Source organism: Cryptomeria japonica, unplaced genomic scaffold (genome assembly GCF_030272615.1).
Source record: "Cryptomeria japonica unplaced genomic scaffold, Sugi_1.0 HiC_scaffold_166, whole genome shotgun sequence".
NCBI classification, from domain to species: Eukaryota; Viridiplantae; Streptophyta; class Pinopsida; order Cupressales; family Cupressaceae; genus Cryptomeria; species Cryptomeria japonica.
The window spans coordinates 49,695-66,025 of record NW_026728988.1 but is presented as its reverse complement, the minus strand read 5'-3'; the positions used below and the strand labels follow the sequence as shown (position 1 = coordinate 66,025).

Here is a 16,331-nt window from a genome sequence, read left to right as displayed (position 1 = left end):
GCCAGGGTGGGAGCGCACCCAACAACCGGGCCTGGGAAGAGCCAATGCGAGAAACCCCACCAAACGCTCTGACAAAAAAAGAGGGGGCGCTCCAGTAACCCCGCTTCGGAGCGCACCCTGGGCAAACCCAGCCAGGGTGCCCACCCCGGCCAAGGTGCAGGCGAGGTGCGCACCCGGGGCAAACCGGGCTCCGACAACGTGCACGCCGCACCTTGGAGCACACTTCGTAGCGCTCCCGGGTGCGCACCTCAGAGCACACCAAGGTGGGCAGCGAGGTGCGCACCTTTGATGCGCTGCCTTCACTAATTTCCAGAAAAGGCAAAAAAAAGAGGAGATTTTAAAATTTCCGTTTTGAAAGATAGTGAAAAAAACGGAACGCGGGTGCCATCTTGAGCCCGCCCTGGTGCACAGCCCAGGTAAGGTGCCCACCCTGGCAAAGGTGCGCACCCGGGCAATTAACCCTACTTCCGACTTCGTGCGCGCCAGGGTGGCAACCGGGCCTGGGAAGAGCCAATGCGAGAAACCCCACCAAACGCTCCGACAAAAAAAGAGGCGGCGCTCCAATAACCCCGCTTCGGAGCGCAGCCGGGGCAAACCCAGCCAAGGTGCCCACCCCGACGAAGGTGCACGCGAGGTGCGCACCCGGGGCAAACCGGGCTCCGACAACGTGCACGCAGCACCTTGGAGCACACTTCGAAGCACTCCCGGGTGCCCACCGGCGTTGCGCACCGTGGTGGGCAGCGAGGTGCGCACCTTTGATGCGCTGCCTTCACTAATTTCCAGAAAAGGCAAAAAAAAATGAGATTTTAAAATTTCCGTTTTGAAAGATAGTGAAAAAAACGGAACGCGGGTGCCATCTTGAGCCCGCCCTGGTGCGCAGCCCAGGCAAGGCATGCGCACCAAGGTGCCCACCCGCGGTGCACGCCCGGGGCAAACCGGGCTCCGACTTCGTGCAGGCCGCACCTTGGAGCACACTTCGGAGCGCTCCTTGGTGCGCACCATGGTGCCCACCAGGGCGCACCCGGGGCAAACCGGGCTCCGACTTCGTGCACGCCGCACCTTGGAGCACACATCGGAGCGCTCCCAGGTTCGCACCAGCGTTGCGCACCTTTGATGCGCTGCCTTCACTAATTTCCAGAAAAGGCAAAAAAAAACGATATTTTAAAATTTCCGTTCTGAAAGATAGTGAAAAAAACGGAACGCGGGTGCCATCTTGAGCCCTTCCTGGTGCGCAGCCCAGGCAAGTTGTGCGCACCAAGGTGCCCACCCTGGCGGAGGTGCGCGCCCGGGGCAAACCGGGCTCCGACTTCGTGCACTGCATGGTGCCCACCAAGGCGCGCAACCCAGCCAAGGTGCCCACCGCAGCGAAGGTGCACGCGAGGTGCGCACCCGAGGTGCACACCCGGGGCAAACCGAGCTCCGACTTCGTGCACGCCGCACCTTGGAGCACACTTCAGAGCGCTCCTTGGTGCGCACCAGGGCGCGCAACCCAGCCAAGGTGCTCACCCCGGCGAAGGTGCACGCGAGGTGCGCACCCGGGGCAAGCCGGGCTCGGACTTCGTGCACGCCGCACCTTGGAGCACACATCGGAGCGCTCCCGGGTTCGCACCAGCATTGCGCACCTTTGATGCGCTGCCTTCACTAATTTCCAGAAAAGGCAAAAAAAAAAAAAAAAACGAGATTTTAAAATTTCCGTTTTGAAAGATAGTGAAAAAAACGGAACGCGGGTGCCATCTTGAGCCCGCCCTGGTGTGCAGCCCAGGCAAGTTGTGCGCACCAAGGCACCCACCCTGGCCAAGGTGGGTCACGGGGTGGGTCCTAGGGTGGGTAACGGGGTGGGTACTAAGGTGCGTGCCAAGGTGGGTCATGGGGTGGGTGCCAAGGTGGGCACCAGGGTGGGTGTGCACCAACCCTAGCCAGGGTAGGTCACGGGGTGGTTGTCGGGGTGGGCGTCAAGGAGCCAAGGTGGGTGGCAAGTAGCCAAGTTGCGTGCCAAGGTGGGTGTCGGGGTGGGTGCCAAGGATCCAAGGTGGGTGCCAAGGAACCAAGGTGGGTGTCTGGGTGGGTGCCGAGGTGGGAGCCAGGGTGGGTCCCAAGGTGAGTGCAAAGGTGGGTGCCAGGGTCAAGGTGAGTGCCAATGTGGGTTCCAAGGTGCCAGGGTCAGGGTGAGTGCCAATGTGGGTTCAAAGGTGCTAAGTTGGGTGCGAGGTTGGGTGCGAGGGTGGGTGGGTGCCAAGGTGTGCTAGGTGGAAGCCCGGGTGGGTCGGCATCCCATGGGTGTCGAGTTGGGTGCCTGATGGGTGCTTCTTGTCAAGTTTTAGTCGTCGGGACTCATTTCGAGCCTTAGAGGTCGTTTCTTGTCCGGTTGCCCTGTCTTCGACCTGGGAACCCAATTTTGGTCCTCGGGTCCCATTTTTTTTTGTCTCGCATCCCACTTTTGGCCTGTGGCCTTTTCGGGGTCGATTCTCGTTTTGGGCATCAGAGCATGTTTCTTCTCCTAAAACCCAATATTTGTTTATTAAGTCTCGGAACACATTTTTGTTCTCGTGGACCCATCATGGGTCTTGGAACGCATTTGTGGTCCTTGGGTCCCATTTTGCATCCCGAAACTTGTGTTTTGGTGCTTGATCCCTATTTTGGGTGCCCACCTTGCACCAAGTGCGCACCCGGGGCAAACCGAGCGCCTTGGTGCACCGGGGCAAGATCGAGCGTGCACCCGAGGCGCCCCGAACATGCACCAAGGTGCACTCGGCCCACATGTGAGCGCAGGTCGTTGCGCCCGAGGTGGTGTGTGGGCACCGCGTTGCAGACGGGACACTGCACGCACACGACGCCCCGTCCAGGTGCACGCACGTAGGCCGGGCCGGGTGCACACCCGACGCCCTAGCAAGGTGCGCGCACCCGGGCAGGGCTCACACTTGGCGAACGGGGCGCACTTCGCGAGGGAGGGTGTGCACCTCGACGGGGGTGGGTGGCCGGGGTGGATTCGCACGTGGGTCGCGGTTTGCTAAGCACACTGCGACAAGCTCATAACGGGTGCGATCATACCAGCGTTAGTGCACCGGATCCCATCAGAACTCCGCAGTTAAGCGCGCTTGGGCCGGAGTAGTACTGGGATGGGTGACCTCCCGGGAAGTCCCGGTGTTGCACCCTTTTTTAGTTTTTCGCCGGGCGTCGCAATGCTATTTGAATAAACCTTTTGCCCGTTTGCGTTCTCGTCGGGGCCGGGCCGGGCCGGGGTGCGCTGCCCGCACTACCGCGCGCGCGGGGGCGACACCGAGCGCGCACCCGAGGCGCCCCGAGCACACAGGCCACGGTGCAACCCGGGCGTTGTGCGCGCACCCCGGTGCGCCCGAGGTGCTGCGCGCGCACCCAGGTGAAATCGGTGTGCACCTCGGCCAGTGCGCGCTCGGTCGAGTCGCGCACGTTGGCCAAGGTGCACGGTGATGTTTCTTACTCTAAGGTTCCGCACCAGACGCCCGGGACAGGTGAGCGAAGCTGGGCGGGGCCGGGTGCGCGGCCGGGGCAGGTGCACGCAGCTGGAGAGAGCTTTGGAGCACACCAGAGGTGCGCACCTTGGAGCACACTTCGGAGCGCACCAATGATGCGCTCCATTCAAAAGTTTCCTGAAAAGGCAAAAAAAGTTGAGATTATAGAATTTCCCACTTGAGAGATTGTAAAAAAAAAAAATTTAAAATGAAGGAAACGCGGGTGCCAAGGTGTGCGCGCCCGGGTGCGCAGCCCAGCCAAGGTGTGCGCACCAAGGCGCCCACCCTGGCGAAGGTGCACGCAAGGTGCGCACCCGAGGCAAACCGGACAATTAACCCAACTTTCGACTTCGCGCGCACCTGCGCACCTTGGAGCGCACTTCGGAGCGCTCCTTGGTGCGCACCAATCTTGGGCACCTCGGAGTGCACCATGGCGCCCACCAAGGTGCGCACCCGGGGCAAACCGAGCTCCGACTTCGTGCGCACCTTGGAGCGCACGAAAGGTGCGCACCATGGCGCCCACCAAGGTGCGCAGCCCAGCCAAGGCGTGCGCATCAAGGTGCGCACCCTGGCGAAGGTGCGCACCCGGGGCAAACCGAGCTCCGACTTCGTGCGCACCTTGGAGCGCACAAAGGGTGCGCAACCCAGCCAAGGTGTGCGCACCCCGGGCAAACCGAGCTCCGAATCGTGCGCACCTTGGAGCACACTTCGGAGCCCTCCTTGGTGCGCACCGATGTTGCGCACCTCGGAGCGCACCCGGGGAAAACAATGCAATTAACCCGACTTTCGACTTCGTGGGCACCTCGGAGCGCTCTCGGGTTCGCACCTCGGAGCACACCGAGGTGCGCACCTTTGATGCGCTGCCTTCACCAATTTCCAGAAAAGGCAAGAAAACATTGAGAAGGTGTGCGCACCGAGGTGCCCACCCTGGCGAAGGTGCACGCGAGGTGCGCACCCGGGGCAAACCGGGCTCCGACTTCGTGCACGCCATGCTGCGCACCTTGGAGGGCCATGGTGCGCACCTTGGAGCACACTTCGGAGCGCTCAATGGTGCCCAACCCAGCCAAGGTGCCCACCGCGGCGAAGGTGCACGCGAGGTGCGCACCCGGGGCAAACCGGGCTCCGACTTCGTGCACGCCGCACCTTGGAGCACACTTCGGAGCGCTCCTTGGTGCGCACCAGGGCGCGCAACCCAGCCGAGGTGCCCACCCCGGCGAAGGTGCACGCGGGGTGCGCACCCGGGGCAAACCGGGCTCCGACTTCGTGCACGCCATGGTGCCCACCGCGGCGAAGGTGCACGCGAGGTGCGCACCCGGGGCAAACCGGGCTCCGACTTCGTGCACGCCGCACCTTGGAGCACACTTCGGAGCGCTCCTTGGTGCGCACCAGGGCGCGCAACCCAGCCGAGGTGCCCACCCCGGCGAAGGTGCACGCGAGGTGCGCACCCGGGGCAAACCGGGCTCCGACTTCGTGCACGCCATGGTGCCCACCGCGGCGAAGGTGCACGCGAGGTGCGCACCCGGGGCAAACCGGGCTCCGACTTCGTGCACGCCGCACCTTGGAGCACACTTCGGAGCGCTCCTTGGTGCGCACCATGGTGCCCACCAGGGCGCGCAACCCCGCCGAAGGTGCACGCGAGGTGCGCACCCGGGGCAAACCGGGCTCCGACTTCGTGCACGCCGCACCTTGGAGCACACTTCGGAGCGCTCCTTGGTGCGCACCAGGGCGCGCAACCCCGCCGAAGGTGCACGCGAGGTGCGCACCCGGGGCAAACCGGGCTCCGACTTCGTGCACGCCATGGTGCGCACCAGGGTGCCCACCGCGGCGAAGGTGCGCACCCGGGGCAAACCGGGCTCCGACTTCGTGCACAGCCGCACCTTGGAGCACACTTCGGAGCGCTCCTTGGTGCGCACCAGGGCGCGCAACCCAGCCGAGGTGCCCACCCCGGCGAAGGTGCACGCGAGGTGCGCACCCGGGGCAAACCGGGCTCCGACTTCGTGCACGCCATGGTGCCCACCGCGGCGAAGGTGCGCACCCGGGGCAAACCGGGCTAGGACTTCGTGCACGCCGCACCTTGGAGCACACTTCGGAGCGCTCCTTGGTGCGCACCATGGTGCCCACCAGGCCGCGCAACCCAGCCAAGGTGTGCGCACCAAGGTGCACGCGAGGTGCGCACCCGGGGCAAACCGGGGTCCGGCTTCGTGCACGCCGCACCTTGGAGCACACATCGGGGCGCTCCCGGGTTCGCACCGGCGTTGCGCACCGTGGTGGGCACCTCGGAGCGCACCGTGGTGGGCACCTCGGAGCACACCAAGGTGGGCAGCGAGGTGCGCACCTTTGATGCGATGCCTTCACTAATTTCCATAAAAGGCAAAAAAAAACGAGATTTTAAAATTTCCGTTTTGAAAGATAGTGAGAAAAAGGGAATGCTGGTGCCATCTTGAGCCCGCCCTGGTGCGCAGCCCAGCCAAGGTGTGCGCACCAAGGTGCCCACCCTGGCGAAGGTGCGCGCCCGGGCAATTAACCCAACTTCCAACTTCGCGCGCGCCAGGGTGGGAGCGCACCCAACAACCGGGCCTGGGAAGAGCCAATGCGAGAAACCCCACCAAACGCTCTGACAAAAAAAGAGGGGGCGCTCCAGTAACCCCGCTTCGGAGCGCACCCTGGGCAAACCCAGCCAGGGTGCCCACCCCGGCCAAGGTGCAGGCGAGGTGCGCACCCGGGGCAAACCGGGCTCCGACAACGTGCACGCCGCACCTTGGAGCACACTTCGTAGCGCTCCCGGGTGCGCACCTCAGAGCACACCAAGGTGGGCAGCGAGGTGCGCACCTTTGATGCGCTGCCTTCACTAATTTCCAGAAAAGGCAAAAAAAAGAGGAGATTTTAAAATTTCCGTTTTGAAAGATAGTGAAAAAAACGGAACGCGGGTGCCATCTTGAGCCCGCCCTGGTGCACAGCCCAGGTAAGGTGCCCACCCTGGCAAAGGTGCGCACCCGGGCAATTAACCCTACTTCCGACTTCGTGCGCGCCAGGGTGGCAACCGGGCCTGGGAAGAGCCAATGCGAGAAACCCCACCAAACGCTCCGACAAAAAAAGAGGCGGCGCTCCAATAACCCCGCTTCGGAGCGCAGCCGGGGCAAACCCAGCCAAGGTGCCCACCCCGACGAAGGTGCACGCGAGGTGCGCACCCGGGGCAAACCGGGCTCCGACAACGTGCACGCAGCACCTTGGAGCACACTTCGAAGCACTCCCGGGTGCCCACCGGCGTTGCGCACCGTGGTGGGCAGCGAGGTGCGCACCTTTGATGCGCTGCCTTCACTAATTTCCAGAAAAGGCAAAAAAAAATGAGATTTTAAAATTTCCGTTTTGAAAGATAGTGAAAAAAACGGAACGCGGGTGCCATCTTGAGCCCGCCCTGGTGCGCAGCCCAGGCAAGGCATGCGCACCAAGGTGCCCACCCGCGGTGCACGCCCGGGGCAAACCGGGCTCCGACTTCGTGCAGGCCGCACCTTGGAGCACACTTCGGAGCGCTCCTTGGTGCGCACCATGGTGCCCACCAGGGCGCACCCGGGGCAAACCGGGCTCCGACTTCGTGCACGCCGCACCTTGGAGCACACATCGGAGCGCTCCCAGGTTCGCACCAGCGTTGCGCACCTTTGATGCGCTGCCTTCACTAATTTCCAGAAAAGGCAAAAAAAAACGATATTTTAAAATTTCCGTTCTGAAAGATAGTGAAAAAAACGGAACGCGGGTGCCATCTTGAGCCCTTCCTGGTGCGCAGCCCAGGCAAGTTGTGCGCACCAAGGTGCCCACCCTGGCGGAGGTGCGCGCCCGGGGCAAACCGGGCTCCGACTTCGTGCACTGCATGGTGCCCACCAAGGCGCGCAACCCAGCCAAGGTGCCCACCGCAGCGAAGGTGCACGCGAGGTGCGCACCCGAGGTGCACACCCGGGGCAAACCGAGCTCCGACTTCGTGCACGCCGCACCTTGGAGCACACTTCAGAGCGCTCCTTGGTGCGCACCAGGGCGCGCAACCCAGCCAAGGTGCTCACCCCGGCGAAGGTGCACGCGAGGTGCGCACCCGGGGCAAGCCGGGCTCGGACTTCGTGCACGCCGCACCTTGGAGCACACATCGGAGCGCTCCCGGGTTCGCACCAGCATTGCGCACCTTTGATGCGCTGCCTTCACTAATTTCCAGAAAAGGCAAAAAAAAAAAAAAAACGAGATTTTAAAATTTCCGTTTTGAAAGATAGTGAAAAAAACGGAACGCGGGTGCCATCTTGAGCCCGCCCTGGTGTGCAGCCCAGGCAAGTTGTGCGCACCAAGGCACCCACCCTGGCCAAGGTGGGTCACGGGGTGGGTCCTAGGGTGGGTAACGGGGTGGGTACTAAGGTGCGTGCCAAGGTGGGTCATGGGGTGGGTGCCAAGGTGGGCACCAGGGTGGGTGTGCACCAACCCTAGCCAGGGTAGGTCACGGGGTGGTTGTCGGGGTGGGCGTCAAGGAGCCAAGGTGGGTGGCAAGTAGCCAAGTTGCGTGCCAAGGTGGGTGTCGGGGTGGGTGCCAAGGATCCAAGGTGGGTGCCAAGGAACCAAGGTGGGTGTCTGGGTGGGTGCCGAGGTGGGAGCCAGGGTGGGTCCCAAGGTGAGTGCAAAGGTGGGTGCCAGGGTCAAGGTGAGTGCCAATGTGGGTTCCAAGGTGCCAGGGTCAGGGTGAGTGCCAATGTGGGTTCAAAGGTGCTAAGTTGGGTGCGAGGTTGGGTGCGAGGGTGGGTGGGTGCCAAGGTGTGCTAGGTGGAAGCCCGGGTGGGTCGGCATCCCATGGGTGTCGAGTTGGGTGCCTGATGGGTGCTTCTTGTCAAGTTTTAGTCGTCGGGACTCATTTCGAGCCTTAGAGGTCGTTTCTTGTCCGGTTGCCCTGTCTTCGACCTGGGAACCCAATTTTGGTCCTCGGGTCCCATTTTTTTTTGTCTCGCATCCCACTTTTGGCCTGTGGCCTTTTCGGGGTCGATTCTCGTTTTGGGCATCAGAGCATGTTTCTTCTCCTAAAACCCAATATTTGTTTATTAAGTCTCGGAACACATTTTTGTTCTCGTGGACCCATCATGGGTCTTGGAACGCATTTGTGGTCCTTGGGTCCCATTTTGCATCCCGAAACTTGTGTTTTGGTGCTTGATCCCTATTTTGGGTGCCCACCTTGCACCAAGTGCGCACCCGGGGCAAACCGAGCGCCTTGGTGCACCGGGGCAAGATCGAGCGTGCACCCGAGGCGCCCCGAACATGCACCAAGGTGCACTCGGCCCACATGTGAGCGCAGGTCGTTGCGCCCGAGGTGGTGTGTGGGCACCGCGTTGCAGACGGGACACTGCACGCACACGACGCCCCGTCCAGGTGCACGCACGTAGGCCGGGCCGGGTGCACACCCGACGCCCTAGCAAGGTGCGCGCACCCGGGCAGGGCTCACACTTGGCGAACGGGGCGCACTTCGCGAGGGAGGGTGTGCACCTCGACGGGGGTGGGTGGCCGGGGTGGATTCGCACGTGGGTCGCGGTTTGCTAAGTACACACTGCGACAAGCTCATAACGGGTGCGATCATACCAGCGTTAGTGCACCGGATCCCATCAGAACTCCGCAGTTAAGCGCGCTTGGGCCGGAGTAGTACTGGGATGGGTGACCTCCCGGGAAGTCCCGGTGTTGCACCCTTTTTTAGTTTTTCGCCGGGCGTCGCAATGCTATTTGAATAAACCTTTTGCCCGTTTGCGTTCTCGTCGGGGCCGGGCCGGGCCGGGGTGCGCTGCCCGCACTACCGCGCGCGCGGGGGCGACACCGAGCGCGCACCCGAGGCGCCCCGAGCACACAGGCCACGGTGCAACCCGGGCGTTGTGCGCGCACCCCGGTGCGCCCGAGGTGCTGCGCGCGCACCCAGGTGAAATCGGTGTGCACCTCGGCCAGTGCGCGCTCGGTCGAGTCGCGCACGTTGGCCAAGGTGCACGGTGATGTTTCTTACTCTAAGGTTCCGCACCAGACGCCCGGGACAGGTGAGCGAAGCTGGGCGGGGCCGGGTGCGCGGCCGGGGCAGGTGCACGCAGCTGGAGAGAGCTTTGGAGCACACCAGAGGTGCGCACCTTGGAGCACACTTCGGAGCGCACCAATGATGCGCTCCATTCAAAAGTTTCCTGAAAAGGCAAAAAAAGTTGAGATTATAGAATTTCCCACTTGAGAGATTGTAAAAAAAAAAAATTTAAAATGAAGGAAACGCGGGTGCCAAGGTGTGCGCGCCCGGGTGCGCAGCCCAGCCAAGGTGTGCGCACCAAGGCGCCCACCCTGGCGAAGGTGCACGCAAGGTGCGCACCCGAGGCAAACCGGACAATTAACCCAACTTTCGACTTCGCGCGCACCTGCGCACCTTGGAGCGCACTTCGGAGCGCTCCTTGGTGCGCACCAATCTTGGGCACCTCGGAGTGCACCATGGCGCCCACCAAGGTGCGCACCCGGGGCAAACCGAGCTCCGACTTCGTGCGCACCTTGGAGCGCACGAAAGGTGCGCACCATGGCGCCCACCAAGGTGCGCAGCCCAGCCAAGGCGTGCGCATCAAGGTGCGCACCCTGGCGAAGGTGCGCACCCGGGGCAAACCGAGCTCCGACTTCGTGCGCACCTTGGAGCGCACAAAGGGTGCGCAACCCAGCCAAGGTGTGCGCACCCCGGGCAAACCGAGCTCCGAATCGTGCGCACCTTGGAGCACACTTCGGAGCCCTCCTTGGTGCGCACCGATGTTGCGCACCTCGGAGCGCACCCGGGGAAAACAATGCAATTAACCCGACTTTCGACTTCGTGGGCACCTCGGAGCGCTCTCGGGTTCGCACCTCGGAGCACACCGAGGTGCGCACCTTTGATGCGCTGCCTTCACCAATTTCCAGAAAAGGCAAGAAAACATTGAGAAGGTGTGCGCACCGAGGTGCCCACCCTGGCGAAGGTGCACGCGAGGTGCGCACCCGGGGCAAACCGGGCTCCGACTTCGTGCACGCCATGCTGCGCACCTTGGAGGGCCATGGTGCGCACCTTGGAGCACACTTCGGAGCGCTCAATGGTGCCCAACCCAGCCAAGGTGCCCACCGCGGCGAAGGTGCACGCGAGGTGCGCACCCGGGGCAAACCGGGCTCCGACTTCGTGCACGCCGCACCTTGGAGCACACTTCGGAGCGCTCCTTGGTGCGCACCAGGGCGCGCAACCCAGCCGAGGTGCCCACCCCGGCGAAGGTGCACGCGGGGTGCGCACCCGGGGCAAACCGGGCTCCGACTTCGTGCACGCCATGGTGCCCACCGCGGCGAAGGTGCACGCGAGGTGCGCACCCGGGGCAAACCGGGCTCCGACTTCGTGCACGCCGCACCTTGGAGCACACTTCGGAGCGCTCCTTGGTGCGCACCAGGGCGCGCAACCCAGCCGAGGTGCCCACCCCGGCGAAGGTGCACGCGAGGTGCGCACCCGGGGCAAACCGGGCTCCGACTTCGTGCACGCCATGGTGCCCACCGCGGCGAAGGTGCACGCGAGGTGCGCACCCGGGGCAAACCGGGCTCCGACTTCGTGCACGCCGCACCTTGGAGCACACTTCGGAGCGCTCCTTGGTGCGCACCATGGTGCCCACCAGGGCGCGCAACCCCGCCGAAGGTGCACGCGAGGTGCGCACCCGGGGCAAACCGGGCTCCGACTTCGTGCACGCCGCACCTTGGAGCACACTTCGGAGCGCTCCTTGGTGCGCACCAGGGCGCGCAACCCCGCCGAAGGTGCACGCGAGGTGCGCACCCGGGGCAAACCGGGCTCCGACTTCGTGCACGCCATGGTGCGCACCAGGGTGCCCACCGCGGCGAAGGTGCGCACCCGGGGCAAACCGGGCTCCGACTTCGTGCACGCCGCACCTTGGAGCACACTTCGGAGCGCTCCTTGGTGCGCACCAGGGCGCGCAACCCAGCCGAGGTGCCCACCCCGGCGAAGGTGCACGCGAGGTGCGCACCCGGGGCAAACCGGGCTCCGACTTCGTGCACGCCATGGTGCCCACCGCGGCGAAGGTGCGCACCCGGGGCAAACCGGGCTAGGACTTCGTGCACGCCGCACCTTGGAGCACACTTTGGAGCGCTCCTTGGTGCGCACCATGGTGCCCACCAGGCCGCGCAACCCAGCCAAGGTGTGCGCACCAAGGTGCACGCGAGGTGCGCACCCGGGGCAAACCGGGGTCCGGCTTCGTGCACGCCGCACCTTGGAGCACACATCGGGGCGCTCCCGGGTTCGCACCGGCGTTGCGCACCGTGGTGGGCACCTCGGAGCGCACCGTGGTGGGCACCTCGGAGCACACCAAGGTGGGCAGCGAGGTGCGCACCTTTGATGCGATGCCTTCACTAATTTCCATAAAAGGCAAAAAAAAACGAGATTTTAAAATTTCCGTTTTGAAAGATAGTGAGAAAAAGGGAATGCTGGTGCCATCTTGAGCCCGCCCTGGTGCGCAGCCCAGCCAAGGTGTGCGCACCAAGGTGCCCACCCTGGCGAAGGTGCGCGCCCGGGCAATTAACCCAACTTCCAACTTCGCGCGCGCCAGGGTGGGAGCGCACCCAACAACCGGGCCTGGGAAGAGCCAATGCGAGAAACCCCACCAAACGCTCTGACAAAAAAAGAGGGGGCGCTCCAGTAACCCCGCTTCGGAGCGCACCCTGGGCAAACCCAGCCAGGGTGCCCACCCCGGCCAAGGTGCAGGCGAGGTGCGCACCCGGGGCAAACCGGGCTCCGACAACGTGCACGCCGCACCTTGGAGCACACTTCGTAGCGCTCCCGGGTGCGCACCTCAGAGCACACCAAGGTGGGCAGCGAGGTGCGCACCTTTGATGCGCTGCCTTCACTAATTTCCAGAAAAGGCAAAAAAAAGAGGAGATTTTAAAATTTCCGTTTTGAAAGATAGTGAAAAAAACGGAACGCGGGTGCCATCTTGAGCCCGCCCTGGTGCACAGCCCAGGTAAGGTGCCCACCCTGGCAAAGGTGCGCACCCGGGCAATTAACCCTACTTCCGACTTCGTGCGCGCCAGGGTGGCAACCGGGCCTGGGAAGAGCCAATGCGAGAAACCCCACCAAACGCTCCGACAAAAAAAGAGGCGGCGCTCCAATAACCCCGCTTCGGAGCGCAGCCGGGGCAAACCCAGCCAAGGTGCCCACCCCGACGAAGGTGCACGCGAGGTGCGCACCCGGGGCAAACCGGGCTCCGACAACGTGCACGCAGCACCTTGGAGCACACTTCGAAGCACTCCCGGGTGCCCACCGGCGTTGCGCACCGTGGTGGGCAGCGAGGTGCGCACCTTTGATGCGCTGCCTTCACTAATTTCCAGAAAAGGCAAAAAAAAATGAGATTTTAAAATTTCCGTTTTGAAAGATAGTGAAAAAAACGGAACGCGGGTGCCATCTTGAGCCCGCCCTGGTGCGCAGCCCAGGCAAGGCATGCGCACCAAGGTGCCCACCCGCGGTGCACGCCCGGGGCAAACCGGGCTCCGACTTCGTGCAGGCCGCACCTTGGAGCACACTTCGGAGCGCTCCTTGGTGCGCACCATGGTGCCCACCAGGGCGCACCCGGGGCAAACCGGGCTCCGACTTCGTGCACGCCGCACCTTGGAGCACACATCGGAGCGCTCCCAGGTTCGCACCAGCGTTGCGCACCTTTGATGCGCTGCCTTCACTAATTTCCAGAAAAGGCAAAAAAAAACGATATTTTAAAATTTCCGTTCTGAAAGATAGTGAAAAAAACGGAACGCGGGTGCCATCTTGAGCCCTTCCTGGTGCGCAGCCCAGGCAAGTTGTGCGCACCAAGGTGCCCACCCTGGCGGAGGTGCGCGCCCGGGGCAAACCGGGCTCCGACTTCGTGCACTGCATGGTGCCCACCAAGGCGCGCAACCCAGCCAAGGTGCCCACCGCAGCGAAGGTGCACGCGAGGTGCGCACCCGAGGTGCACACCCGGGGCAAACCGAGCTCCGACTTCGTGCACGCCGCACCTTGGAGCACACTTCAGAGCGCTCCTTGGTGCGCACCAGGGCGCGCAACCCAGCCAAGGTGCTCACCCCGGCGAAGGTGCACGCGAGGTGCGCACCCGGGGCAAGCCGGGCTCGGACTTCGTGCACGCCGCACCTTGGAGCACACATCGGAGCGCTCCCGGGTTCGCACCAGCATTGCGCACCTTTGATGCGCTGCCTTCACTAATTTCCAGAAAAGGCAAAAAAAAAAAAAAAAACGAGATTTTAAAATTTCCGTTTTGAAAGATAGTGAAAAAAACGGAACGCGGGTGCCATCTTGAGCCCGCCCTGGTGTGCAGCCCAGGCAAGTTGTGCGCACCAAGGCACCCACCCTGGCCAAGGTGGGTCACGGGGTGGGTCCTAGGGTGGGTAACGGGGTGGGTACTAAGGTGCGTGCCAAGGTGGGTCATGGGGTGGGTGCCAAGGTGGGCACCAGGGTGGGTGTGCACCAACCCTAGCCAGGGTAGGTCACGGGGTGGTTGTCGGGGTGGGCGTCAAGGAGCCAAGGTGGGTGGCAAGTAGCCAAGTTGCGTGCCAAGGTGGGTGTCGGGGTGGGTGCCAAGGATCCAAGGTGGGTGCCAAGGAACCAAGGTGGGTGTCTGGGTGGGTGCCGAGGTGGGAGCCAGGGTGGGTCCCAAGGTGAGTGCAAAGGTGGGTGCCAGGGTCAAGGTGAGTGCCAATGTGGGTTCCAAGGTGCCAGGGTCAGGGTGAGTGCCAATGTGGGTTCAAAGGTGCTAAGTTGGGTGCGAGGTTGGGTGCGAGGGTGGGTGGGTGCCAAGGTGTGCTAGGTGGAAGCCCGGGTGGGTCGGCATCCCATGGGTGTCGAGTTGGGTGCCTGATGGGTGCTTCTTGTCAAGTTTTAGTCGTCGGGACTCATTTCGAGCCTTAGAGGTCGTTTCTTGTCCGGTTGCCCTGTCTTCGACCTGGGAACCCAATTTTGGTCCTCGGGTCCCATTTTTTTTTGTCTCGCATCCCACTTTTGGCCTGTGGCCTTTTCGGGGTCGATTCTCGTTTTGGGCATCAGAGCATGTTTCTTCTCCTAAAACCCAATATTTGTTTATTAAGTCTCGGAACACATTTTTGTTCTCGTGGACCCATCATGGGTCTTGGAACGCATTTGTGGTCCTTGGGTCCCATTTTGCATCCCGAAACTTGTGTTTTGGTGCTTGATCCCTATTTTGGGTGCCCACCTTGCACCAAGTGCGCACCCGGGGCAAACCGAGCGCCTTGGTGCACCGGGGCAAGATCGAGCGTGCACCCGAGGCGCCCCGAACATGCACCAAGGTGCACTCGGCCCACATGTGAGCGCAGGTCGTTGCGCCCGAGGTGGTGTGTGGGCACCGCGTTGCAGACGGGACACTGCACGCACACGACGCCCCGTCCAGGTGCACGCACGTAGGCCGGGCCGGGTGCACACCCGACGCCCTAGCAAGGTGCGCGCACCCGGGCAGGGCTCACACTTGGCGAACGGGGCGCACTTCGCGAGGGAGGGTGTGCACCTCGACGGGGGTGGGTGGCCGGGGTGGATTCGCACGTGGGTCGCGGTTTGCTAAGTACACACTGCGACAAGCTCATAACGGGTGCGATCATACCAGCGTTAGTGCACCGGATCCCATCAGAACTCCGCAGTTAAGCGCGCTTGGGCCGGAGTAGTACTGGGATGGGTGACCTCCCGGGAAGTCCCGGTGTTGCACCCTTTTTTAGTTTTTCGCCGGGCGTCGCAATGCTATTTGAATAAACCTTTTGCCCGTTTGCGTTCTCGTCGGGGCCGGGCCGGGCCGGGGTGCGCTGCCCGCACTACCGCGCGCGCGGGGGCGACACCGAGCGCGCACACCGAGGCGCCCCGAGCACACAGGCCACGGTGCAACCCGGGCGTTGTGCGCGCACCCCGGTGCGCCCGAGGTGCTGCGCGCGCACCCAGGTGAAATCGGTGTGCACCTCGGCCAGTGCGCGCTCGGTCGAGTCGCGCACGTTGGCCAAGGTGCACGGTGATGTTTCTTACTCTAAGGTTCCGCACCAGACGCCCGGGACAGGTGAGCGAAGCTGGGCGGGGCCGGGTGCGCGGCCGGGGCAGGTGCACGCAGCTGGAGAGAGCTTTGGAGCACACCAGAGGTGCGCACCTTGGAGCACACTTCGGAGCGCACCAATGATGCGCTCCATTCAAAAGTTTCCTGAAAAGGCAAAAAAAGTTGAGATTATAGAATTTCCCACTTGAGAGATTGTAAAAAAAAAAAATTTAAAATGAAGGAAACGCGGGTGCCAAGGTGTGCGCGCCCGGGTGCGCAGCCCAGCCAAGGTGTGCGCACCAAGGCGCCCACCCTGGCGAAGGTGCACGCAAGGTGCGCACCCGAGGCAAACCGGACAATTAACCCAACTTTCGACTTCGCGCGCACCTGCGCACCTTGGAGCGCACTTCGGAGCGCTCCTTGGTGCGCACCAATCTTGGGCACCTCGGAGTGCACCATGGCGCCCACCAAGGTGCGCACCCGGGGCAAACCGAGCTCCGACTTCGTGCGCACCTTGGAGCGCACGAAAGGTGCGCACCATGGCGCCCACCAAGGTGCGCAGCCCAGCCAAGGCGTGCGCATCAAGGTGCGCACCCTGGCGAAGGTGCGCACCCGGGGCAAACCGAGCTCCGACTTCGTGCGCACCTTGGAGCGCACAAAGGGTGCGCAACCCAGCCAAGGTGTGCGCACCCCGGGCAAACCGAGCTCCGAATCGTGCGCACCTTGGAGCACACTTCGGAGCCCTCCTTGGTGCGCACCGATGTTGCGCACCTCGGAGCGCACCCGGGGAAAACAATGC

At 63.1% G+C, this 16,331-nt stretch overlaps 3 non-coding genes across 3 annotated transcripts; all 3 read left to right on the top strand.

The window, feature by feature from the left end:
- The first annotated feature begins 3,034 nt into the window (after positions 1-3,034).
- On the top strand, positions 3,035-3,153 carry LOC131867225 (5S ribosomal RNA). The gene has a single exon (XR_009365784.1). It is a non-coding gene; the product is annotated as a 5S ribosomal RNA (ribosomal RNA).
- A 5,916-nt stretch (positions 3,154-9,069) lies between these two features.
- Positions 9,070-9,188, top strand: LOC131867224 (5S ribosomal RNA). Its single transcript, XR_009365783.1, has one exon. It is a non-coding gene; the product is annotated as a 5S ribosomal RNA (ribosomal RNA).
- Positions 9,189-15,104: 5,916 nt separating this feature from the next.
- On the top strand, positions 15,105-15,223 carry LOC131867223 (5S ribosomal RNA). The gene has a single exon (XR_009365782.1). It is a non-coding gene; the product is annotated as a 5S ribosomal RNA (ribosomal RNA).
- Positions 15,224-16,331: the final 1,108 nt, after the last annotated feature.